This window comes from Suncus etruscus, chromosome 13 (genome assembly GCF_024139225.1).
Source record: "Suncus etruscus isolate mSunEtr1 chromosome 13, mSunEtr1.pri.cur, whole genome shotgun sequence".
Lineage (NCBI taxonomy): Eukaryota > Metazoa > Chordata > Mammalia > Eulipotyphla > Soricidae > Suncus > Suncus etruscus.
The window spans coordinates 86,177,305-86,189,506 of NC_064860.1; the positions used below are offsets into that span (position 1 = coordinate 86,177,305).

Below are 12,202 nucleotides of genomic sequence, written 5' to 3' on the forward strand. Positions count from 1 at the left end.
AACCTAAAAGCATTCAGGAGAACAGTAATATGTTGGTAGGAAGCTTGCCTCGAATGCACCAAGTTCCTTATCTGATATCCTAAATAGTGTCTCAAGCCTGCCAGGAATCATTCCTCTGCCCACAGTCAGGAGAAACCACTGAAAACCTCTAAGCATGGCCCCAAAATACAACCAATCAAGAATTCATAAAAGCATTTACACTCCATAGTCAATTAATTTTGCAATAAAAGATTTTACAAAATAAAAATGTGTGCTGGTGCTGAAACACTGTCTAAAACTTAACTATGAATAACTTTGTAAACCACGTACTTTAAATTAAAAAGTATTTAATTTTTAACAATTTAATATATATACCAAACCAATCAAGGTTCATTGTTCCACTGAAATAAATATATGTGCTAGATCAAAATATCTGAAACCGAGAACAGTTATTACAACTCCTAAGCTTTCGATTATAGGAATGCTTTGTAAAATTTTTGTAGGGCCCCTTAAGCAATCATTGTTCAGGGGACTCAGGGGTAGGGGAAAGATACTATGCTATTTGGGGCCAAATCAGCCAGTTGAGGGTAATGCTGGCTGGTCTAAAACCACACCAGGTAGTGTTAGAAGACTGGGGGGGGGGGGGGAGGCGGGGGGGGGGTGGTTGGTTGAGAGATAGGGCTCTCTAAGGGCTACAGGTTACTCAAAGGGTCATGTAGTGATTAGAACTTAGGTCAGACAAAGCATGTGTCGCACATTGTGTTTCCATTGGACTGTACTGACCTTAGAGCTCATCCATTTCTGCCATTTGTCATATCTATCTGTTTCGATTTTTCTTTAGTTTTTTTTCTCTATAAGTCCATATATCCCTTAGACATTTTTCCCCTTTGATAATAGCTATTCCTCTATGGATACTCCAAAATGAGAAAGAAAAACACCCCAAATACCTTTTATTACTATCTCAAAAAACAAAGAAGAAAATTAGCTTATTCCTCACACACAGCAATTTTATATCCACTACCATAACCCATAACAACTGTTCATAGATCAGACTTTCGCTATATCTTGTCTATAAAAATAACCAGCATCCTATTAGACAGATCCCTCATTCTAACCCCTCAAATATATTTTTATTTCACACAGTCATTTTCTATAACACAGTTTGCTTCATTCTTGTGAAATAAATGTCAACAGTCCTTGAACTTGTATAAAATCAACATTTCTGAAGAAGGCAATCATTCTAGTCATTCCAGTCACATTTTTATTACATTTCTATGTTAAATCTATACAATGCTTTTTTCCCCTTAGTCTCTCAAACCGAGGATGAGCGCCTCTAGAAGGACTCTGCCCACTGTCGGTATAGTTGATTTTTACTTCATTTTATTACTTATCTCTTCCTCAAATAAAACCACACCACTTGAACTATCCAGTCCCACCTCCCAATTAGAGGAGAAAGTAATGGAGGTACCAAGACGAAACAGTTATAAGATCACTAAGTAATAAACTAGACACAGAGGGGACCACTCATTCTAGCAGCCCTTGGGGTGAGGTTGTAGGATATGGGAGGCAGGATGGGAACGGAGGTGGAGGGAGGACAATTCGGTGATGGGAATTCCCCTGATTCAATGTTAATATGTACCTGAAATATTACTGTGAACGATATGTAAGCCACTATGATTAAAATAAAAATTATATTTAAAAAATACATAACTCAGGGCTGGAGAAATAGTACAGGAGTTAGGATATGGCTTGCATGCCATACCTATCCTGCTTCGATACCCTGAATTACATGGAAACCCAAGCACAGAGACGGAGAAAGCCCCACATTGTCAGATATGATCCAAACCCCACAAAAAACCTATACACCCAATTTATATACACTTACATTACTACTAGATAGAATACCTTAAAATGCCAGCTATATTCCAAATTTTTCATCTTTAACATTCTTCTGCTTCGGGCCCGGAGAGATAGCACAGCGGTGTTTGCCTTGCAAACAGCCGACCCAGGACCAAAGGTGGTTGGTTCGAATCCTGGTGTCCCATATGGTCCCCCGTGCCTGCCAGGAGCTATTTCTGAGCAGACAGCCAGGAGTCACCCCTGAGCAACGCCAGGTGTGACCCAAAAAACAACAAAAACAACAACAACAAAAAAAAAACATTCTTCTGCTTCAGACCATCATACTGCTTTTCCTCAAATGTGTGTGTATTCAAACCTTACCTATCTCTTCATGAAGTTATCTTGACCCTAATGCTGCAATCTAATCCACAACCTATACCACCAACCTATACCACCCACAGTAGAGCATTTATATATGTTCTCTCCTTCAACCATACAACCATATTCACATATCTGAGTCCTTTTATTTTTTGTTATTTTTGTTTTTTATTATCTTTTCTTTTTTGGTTTTTGGGCCACATCCGGTGGTGTTCAGGGGTTACTCCTGGCTCTACTCTCAGAAGTCGCTCCTGGCAGGCTCAGAGGACCATATGGAATGCAGGTCTGTCCCATACTGGCAGCATGCAAGCAAATACCTTACTGCTGTGCTATCACTCTGGCCCCATATGGCTTTATTTTTTTTAAAGAGAAAATGAAAGAGAGGAATGGAATGGAAAAATAATTAAATAAGGGGAAAGAGGACCTTTTTCTTTCTTTCCTTTTTTTTTTTTTTTTTGGCTTTTGAAGTTTACCCTGTATTACTTTTGCCAGTACTGGAGAAACCTACTTGTATGCCAGAGATAGAACTGGCATCCAACACATAAAAAACAAAGGCCTTATCCCAGTACTATGTAGAAACATAGATACAAGTTGCTCTGCTTATAGAAATTCTTAATGAGTTCAAAAAGTTTTGTAAATTTTTAATATGGTATTATAATAGCATATGTTGAGGTAATATTTAAAGGAATTAACTTTTATATATGCTCAGGTCTTGTGTTTGGAAAAATACTTTAATGTAGAAAGGAAATCTCAGAAAAGCTTTCTAGGGAAGCTACCTATATTCTCAAATATTTCACCAATATCTATTCAAAGCAAAAGTAGAACTTATTATTTCATTTGAGGCTCATTAAATCAGCTCAAAAAAAAAAGATAAAAAGTATGAGATCCTACCTTATCTATTATCAGCAAACGGATATTCTTTTTAAAGGTCACAGAGATATGATGACTCTTATCCCCTAAGTTTTGACAAGTAACTAGCTGAAGAGAAACTTAGAAAAAAATAGATACACCACAGGAAGCAGAATGTGTTATAACAATTTATTTTTACTTCTAAGTAAAGCATTAATAGAAAGAAGCTTCGACAAATATTCAAAATCAGAAAAACTAATATACAAAACAATATAAATGTTAGAAACTAAACCTTTATCAGAATTTTAAAAACTAAATGAAATTAATTTCAGCTGCAAGTTGTGAAAAACTTTTATAACGATTGCAAACCCAGGTGTTTTTTAAGCAACTCAGTTTCATTACAAACCTAAAATTGAACCATACTAAGCACTACTAATAAGTTACCGAGTAGTTCAGAGACAGAGCCAAGATTCATGTAGCTCAATCAATAAGGAGTAAGTTAGTGGTGATTGTCATTAATTCTGAATTAAATATTTAAGAAACAAGAAATGAGAATTATTTATCTAACCTAATATCATTATGAAATTTGTATTGATAAAACAAAATTCACAAAAAATAACTGTGAAGATAAAATTTTGTAATAAAAATGTATTGGTTTCCAAAAATTATCAACTTTGCATGAAAAAATCTTGCAAACTTACAGTTTGCAAACTTACAGTATCACGCTCAGCATTTCAATAATTGTACTAAATTAACTATATAATCTTTTAAAAAATTTGAAAAATGCATATGTAATTTTAGTAAGCATGTTAGTAGCCCAATATATAACTTATTTGTTAAATAACGTGTTCACAGAAACACAATTAAGAGAAAACAATTTCACTACAAATTAGAAACAACAAAACATAAGAAAAATTTAAAGATAAAACTTAAAAACTAAACAAAAATTTTCTTAAAGAAATAAAAACAAATCTATTCAAGATCATGCTGTACTGTAAAAAATATTCACAAAATATTATTGCTTTTAAATAATATCTAGCAGTATGAATTTGATTTCATTTGAATAATTTAAATATAGAACTGGAAATTCTGCATTTTCAATATTGTGGTTTATTGTGGTGTAACTCAATGAATGTACTTAAATAAATAGGAAAACGCAGAAAACTTGCATATTATAGTATAGATCTAAGACTAAAATCTGAATAGTGACACTTTAATCAGTCCTAGTAGATTTCAGATCCTAAGATCCAGTAGTAATGCTGTGACTGCTGCTTTTACACACACACACACACACACACACACACACACACACGCACACACGCACACACGCACAAGGTCACCACCTAAGGATATTCATTCATTCAATCATTTATTCGTCAGGAATTTGCTGAGTTCAGCAAGCATCCATGCATACTTCTGATCAACAGTGATACAAGCAGTTATTATACAGAAAGAAACTTGTATAAACAAATGAATGGACAAAAAATTTAAAGAAAAACCAAATGAATGGAAAGTCCTACCAAAACAAATATATACATTAATTTTGAATAACGATTCAATTATACTCTACATTATGAGAATAAAATTAGAGGTATTAAAAGTAAGTATAGTAAAAGAAAGTATAGAAATTTCCATCTACAAAAGAGCTTTGGAAGCAAAAATAATCATGCACTGTATTTCATCATACAAGATTATTAATGTAGTGCAACTGACTGACAGTTGAAAGTCATACAACCTAACAACTGACAAAGCATTAGCAGGAGACTATACAACCACTTCAACGTGATACTCACAGTTTCTAATAGTACCTTCACACTACATTTTTCTTTTTAAGCAAATGTAAAATATGCCAACAATAACAATGAAAATAACAGAGCAAACTATCGAGTGAGGAAAAATATTAGTGATTGTTAAAGATTGGTAATTGGAGAGGAGGGTGAATGGGCACTACAAAAGATATGATAGCATAGTAATGAGTATAAATCATTTATTTGTCTCAACCTATAGGTTGTATAAAAAGTAAATATTGATATGAACTGGAGGTCCCTACATGGTTATGTGCCAACATAGTTCAGAAACTACAACAAATATTCTGATTGAGGATACTGGAAATAGACTGCATGCATTAGGGTTAAGTATGAGATCTCTGATATATATACCTTCTCTCCAATTTTTCTGTGAACGTAAACAAATAGATAATATGATAATAATATCTAAAGATATTAGAGATGAGATTCAGGAGGATCAGTCCAAAGCTTGGCACAAATACTGAGGGAGTGTAGTTAGAGCAGAGAAGAGAACACTATGACAAAGATAGTTGGGAATAATTACTCTGAACAACAACTGGACGCTGAAATGAGATAAAGTGATAAACATATAACCCTTCAGTAAAAACCACAGTATCTAAAAGTAAAAAAGGAAGAAAGATAGTATGGAGAGAAAGGGGAAAAACGGAGACAGGGAGAGAGGAGAGAGAGAGGGGGAGGAAGAGAAGAAAAGAGGGGGAAGGGAGAGAGAGAGAGAGAGAGAGAGAGAGAGAGAGAGAGAGAGAGAGAGAGAGAGAGAGAGAGAGAGAGAGAGAGAGAGAGAGAGAGAGAGAGATGTCTGCTACAAAGCAGGCAGGGGATAGGGCAAAGAAGGGGGCGAGAGAAAACTTGGGATGCTGGTGGTGGGAAATTGTGTAGTGGTAAAAGAATTGATGTTGGTGCTATTTGACTGAAATCATCTAACTCAATCATGAACAACTTTGTACTTGTATTTTTCACAGATATTCAATTAAAGAATCAGTTATTTAAAAAAATAAGAAACTCACCACAATCCTGTGTATTTTTTCAATTCTAATGACTCTACTGAAAAGTCAACTTTATGGTCACACTTATTTATAGATATTTGTGTCATAAAGTTAGGGGGTTGGAGATAGGAATGTGTACAGAACCCAGGCAAGCCCAGCAAATAGAGAAACTATTCTTATTGTTTTCCTTTGCAAATTCTGGTGGTTCACAGTTTTTCTCAAAGATGAAGAACAAGATGGGGTGAAGGTCATATACACTGCTTAATAGCAAGTGGCAAAACTAAAGCAATGTTAAACTATACATGTGGTTTTAATGTCCTCTTATCGTGCTTCTGAAATGCGGATTTGGTGAAAAAGGAAGATGTGACATTTAGAAACAGAAAATCAGCACTCCCTAATAATTAAATACAAGCTACCACAGCAAAAATAGAAAGCATTCCTAAAGAAACATATGTTTGTACTACAAAAAAAAAAAAAAGACACTTTAGAAATCTCCACTGACCTTACAAAGATAAAATATACGTTTTTAAAACCCATCAAGTTCTAAAACAAAGACCCAGAACTGTGCTTCAAGTCTTGCCAGGATTCTACAAATTAAGTGAAACTGGTTTTCACTCTGGGCCCACTTAAAATCAATGACCTTCTGAAAAAAGAGTCATCAGACAATTTCTATTGGGAAATGTTATTCAATTATTTTGTTCAATGAAATAAATAACAGTTTATATTTCTAATGATCTTCATTATAGATTCATCTTATTTTTTTAACTAATAAAATTTCATGGCTCCAAACACTAACCAAAAAAATCTCATAAAAATTTTAAAACACTCAATTAAATGTCTGGAAATTACTTTTGTGAATGAGATGTTTTTAAAGCAGCTTGTTTTATTTGTTTTTATAATTTATTGGGGAAGGGAATGTGGCTGAGTAAAGGGAGAGGCAATATCTAGGGGAGGAACCCAAGGGCCATATCATACAGAGCAGTTGGCATTCTTCTACCAAGATATATCCATCCCTGACACTTCTACTTAAAATTTTTAAGACAGGGCCAGAGAGATAGCACAGTGGTAGGGCATTTGCCTTGCACGGAGATGATTGGAACAGACTGTTGTTCGAATCCTGGCATCCCATATGGTCCTGGTGCCTGCCAGGAACGACTTCCGAGTGAGTGTAGAGTCAGGAGTAACCCCTGAGCAACACTGGGTGTGACCCCCCAAAAAACAAAGAAAAAATTCTTTTATTTTATTTTATTTTATGTATTTGCTTTTTGGGCCACACCTGGTGACGCTCAGGGGTTACTCCTGGCTATGCTCTCAGAAATGGCTCCTCACTTGGGGGACCATATGGGACACCAGGGGATCGAACCGCAGTCTTTCCTAGGCAAGTGTAGGCAAGGCAGATGCCTTTCCACTTGTGCCACTGCTCAGGCCCTGACAAACAAAAAATTCTTAAGAAAACACGCTAAATTCTCAGTATACTAATTAGTCCATTTTAGCAAAATTTAAAAGATTATATATATAAATTTTCGAACAGAGATAAGTTGAACTTAGGGTAGAACTAAATCAATATTAGTAAAACATGATTCTAAAAATCATTATCTCATTATTGTCTTGCCTTAGATTTCCCTAAGGATAAGAAATGCTGAGCACTTTTTCATGTGACTTCTGACCCTCCACTTGTCATCCTGTGAAAAGTGTCTATTCATTTCCACTCTCTATATTTTGATATAGGGTTTTAGAATGTGTTTTTACTTATCTTTGTTAGTACTACATATTTCCTAGTTATTAAGACCTTCTCTGAAGTGTTGAATACAAATATTTTTTCTCATTCAGTAAGGAGGTGGAGGTGATTGGTTGAGGGGTAGGGGATGAAGAGGCTTGGAAGCAATTAGTGATGGGAATTGACACTGGTGGTGAGATTGGTGTAGAAATATTACACACATAAAAGTCAACTATCAATAACTTTGTAAATCACAGTTCTATAAATGAAAAAATTTAAGTTAAAAATCATAGCACCCAGGCCAGAGAGATATAACAGCGGTAGGGTGTTTGCCTTGCATGTGGCCAACTCAGGAGGAACCAGGTTCGATTCCCAGAATTTCTTATGATTCCCCAGCCTGCCAGGGACGATTTCTGAGTGCAGAGCCCTGATCTCCAATGGGTGTGGCCCCAAAAACAATCAATCAATCAATAAAGTTTAAAGAACAACAACAAAAAAAAAAGTAAGTTAATCATGTTAAATACTAGGAAACTTAATTATCCAAATAAAAGTCAGAGAAAATAATTTACAGTATAAACTAGTTTTCCTAAAACAATAAGATATAAAAAGAATAAAACAACTACAACACAGAATAAAAAACAAATTTTTATTAGATCCCAACAAGTCAAAGTAATATATGTTAACTTCTTAAGATTGCTCATTAGGAATAAGAACCTGAAACTTCCTGGAAATACTAAGATTGCCCACTGATCTTTTAAATTTTAAGTACTTCATAGATATAAATTTTAAATATTCTAGAGAATATAGAATGGAGAAACTACATTTAAAATCCATTAAGTCTTGATTTTTATTACTTATCATTACTATTAAAGTAATTAACAGAATAAAAGCATTAGCAGATATATGTGTAATTAAAACCAGTCTTTTTTTATTCTACTCAAGCTAAAGAGTAGTTTCAGGAAACCTTAATTAGGCCTTTCTTTGAATATTACAAGATTCTTGCTGGGCAAAAACAAAAGTGGAGCATTAATTCCATTTATAGCACAAATCCGGGTTGCTAAAACTTCATTTTTTTTTGAGTATGTATGAATACAGTTTTTATAACTTTTAATATAGAAAGACCAGTCAAGTTCAGGATTAAAAATACCTGTAAAATTTTACAGTAAAACTAAAACCACGTGGAATTTAGAATTAATTTTCCCTTCTCATGATTTGGTGATCTTATGAAAGTAACTCAAGCAAGTTTTATTCTTTGTCTCTACTTTTTCCTCTTAAAAATGACTGGTAACGAGGCCAGAGCTATATCACAGAGGGTAGGGTTTCTGTGTTGCATGCAGATGACCTGGGCTTGATCCCCGGCATTCCATATGTCCCCCCAAACCTGTCAGGAGTAATTTCTGAATGCAGAACTAGGAGTAACCGCTAAGCACTGCCAGATATGTCACCCAGATAAACAAACAAACAAACAAAAAACTGGCAATGAATTAAAGCGACCATACAGCAGTTAGGGTGCTTGCCCTGCATACTGCTGACCCTGACTTGATCCCTGATAGTACATATGGTCCCATGAGCTCACCAGGAGTGATCCCTGAGTGTTGATCCAGCATTAAGCCCTGAGCACAGCTAGGTCTGGCCCAATGACAACAAAATGACAGGCTACATGTACATACACAAAATCCTATAAAAATAGTTTTTTCTAGCTTTGCCCAGTGGCAGTATCGTAGCCAATGAGGTTTATCCAAGGCGTGATTATTGCTAATTTTTAAAAAGAAAAAAAAAACGTTTTCTTTCTATCTGGTTTCCCTCCCGCCCATTCCTTCTTAAACTGGTTTACTATTCTGTTGTTCTGATAGTACAATTACATCTTGTGTTTATGCTTGTGGTTTTAACTGGTCCCTGTAACTTAAATCTACTGTTAATAACCGCATGGTTTCTGGAATACCGAGAAAAGAACACAGGAAAGTGAAAAAAAGAAAACAGAAAATAAAATAAATATCTTACCTAATGTGGTTTCTCAAACTCATCCAACACTCTTTCAACAAATACTTACTGAGCACCCATTGTGTCTCAGTGTGCAATTTGTCACAGCAGAGAGCAACAGGGAATAAAAACAATCCTAAACATATTACTGTCATTACACAATTTAGAGGACAGTGAGAAAAAGGCAGAAAGCAAACTATCATGCAGAGGAAAGTAGCCCCACAAAGATGTCAAGGTGTTTGCTTGTATGTTTGTTTGTTTCTTACAGCTTAAGGCCTAGAACAGCTTCATTCATTCAAATGTCAGATGGACCCTTCTGAGTGTCCAGGATATTCTAAGGGGCTGCAGTTGAAAATTTCATAAATGGTGAGCAGAGTATTTAGGAAGCCAATATTTAGGATGAGGGGAGGTGGGTAGAGTTGGTTGGAAAATAAGCTGCGATGTGCCAGCCTGAAGAAATAAATCGAAATTACTGATTGTGAAAGGAAGAAATAAAAGTACAAGACAGGAATAAGCATGAGTCAAACCACTGGCAAAAGAGAACAGGAGAATTTGTAGGAGCTGAGTATGGTTTTGAGTGGGTCTTTACAACAAAGACTTAAATCTGGTCTGAGATGAAGTGAAAGGTAGTAAGGGAAAGACTCGGGAGGACTTAAAGTCTATGTCTAGATTTAGGATATTAAAAAAAAAAGATTTAGGATCTATCAAGGTTTTGAGGTCCTAATTATTTTGAAATTTAAAAATATTATAAAAACGTGAAATAATTGCTAAGCTTCTCTTTGACTTAGCTTAAAAAAAAATCAGTAAGAGCAGAGTCCTGACGTCTTACTTCACTTTAGTTAGCTTGGTCAATCTAATCATTTCTCTCATCTATAAGATGAAAATAATCTCATCACACATATTTATATATCTCAGAGCTTCTGAGATAGCAAATCCCATTTTAAAAAAATGAAACAATATATATGTATTCCAAAATGCTATTACAAATATGATTAAAAGTAACCTCTCAAATGGATAAAATCCAGTTAATTCAACAAACAAAAGAAGGAACTCAATGTCGGATGAGTTTCTCTAAAAGGAAGAAAACTGAAAAAACAATCAAGACAAAATTCTAAGCTGGGAAGAATGTACAACTCAAGTGGTAAAGCACACACACAAGTCTTGCCTGTGTGAGGTTCTCAGTTCAATCATCAGTACAAGACAAAGCTCATACCAAAAGGCTTCACACCCTATGTTGCCCATGTGACTGATCCCCAAGCTCTGCTGAGTGTGGCTCCTATAAAAAACATCCTAGCAAGTATCGCACTGAATATATTATTTCTATGTGAGACCACAAACAGAAACCACATAAAAATTTAAATTACATCAAGAAAAAAATTTTTTTTGGTATTTGGGCCATACCCGGCAGTGCTCAAGGATTACTCCTGGCTCTAAATTCAGAAATCAATCCTTGAGGGACCATATGGATGTCTGGAATCAAACCCGGGTCCATCATATTGTTAGCTGTGTGCAAGGTAAACTCCCTAATGCTACACTAACTCTCCAGTCTCTACATCAAGCAAAATTTCTAACAGGTATATTGGAATCTACTGGTTGACCTATCTCTGGAATAAATATAAATTTAATGAAAGATAATGGCAAATGTGGAAATAAAGAAAACAGACATAGTAAACATTAGTGGATTATTCTATTATTACTAAATACAAAGTGGGTATTCAATAAGGTCATTATTCTATTTAAAATGTAACTTTCAAGCAGAAGTCTTTTGAGCAAAGAAAATTATATAAATAATCATTATTTTACCTTCAAAAATAAAGCACTTTTTTACTATGGAAGTGTGAGTGCAAATTACAATTACAAATTTGTCTTTCAAGATTGTAAGATTGACTCCACAAGCCAAAAACGGAATTATACTCATAATTTCCTCACAACAAAATATTAGAAATTTTAGCATTTTAAGGTAAAAAACATATTTCTGAAGAATAAACAAGAGGTCTACAGAGCAAACCAGCAATAGCTTATTGGTAGGCCTATCTAGACCAACACAATTTGTAACAAGAACTCCAAGTCACATTTTACTTAACTTTCTTTCAGATAATGTTAACTGTTCTTCCCTACTCCTGTGAAATCTGCTTGCATCCTTCTCACCATCAGTGTCAGCATTTTATTTTGTTAAACTTAACACCTAGCTATGAATCTACCATGAAGAAAGACTCTAAGACAAGAAAGACTGACTGACGATATTGAAAGAAAATTTAGTTTAGAAGGAAGATCAATTAGAGCAATCTGAATATTTTTCCTCCAATTTAAATAAACAAAAATGCTCTTGTTTTAAAATTATTTTTTAATTGACTTTAACAATCTTTATTGTTTTGTTGGGGAGGGAGGCAGCTGTACTTCTCAGGACTTACTCAGGGCTCATTCCTGGCAGAATTAAGGAAGTCAAGACTTGGGACAAAATTAAATTCTGCCAAATGACGCTTTCACAGGTCTTATGTTTTTATATAGATGAAGAGACAATAAGAAAAATATCATTAAAACCTAAGTTTGATATGAGGATTTAATATCTGTTTAAAACAAACATCACTGATGCTAAATAATTGCTTTCATTTTGTCTTATACAATAATTATAGTTAAACCACTTAAATTCAGAAAGAAGCCAAAATTAT

At 34.7% G+C, this 12,202-nt stretch overlaps 1 protein-coding gene and 1 pseudogene across 1 annotated transcript in view; one reads left to right on the forward strand and one right to left on the reverse strand.

Moving 5' to 3' along the window:
• CBLB (Cbl proto-oncogene B) overlaps window positions 1-12,202 on the reverse strand; it is a 205,233-nt gene that overhangs the window by 140,010 nt on the left and 53,021 nt on the right. The gene's annotated exons all lie outside the window — the stretch shown is intronic.
• LOC126026556 (uncharacterized) lies at window positions 9,252-9,335 on the forward strand (annotated as a pseudogene).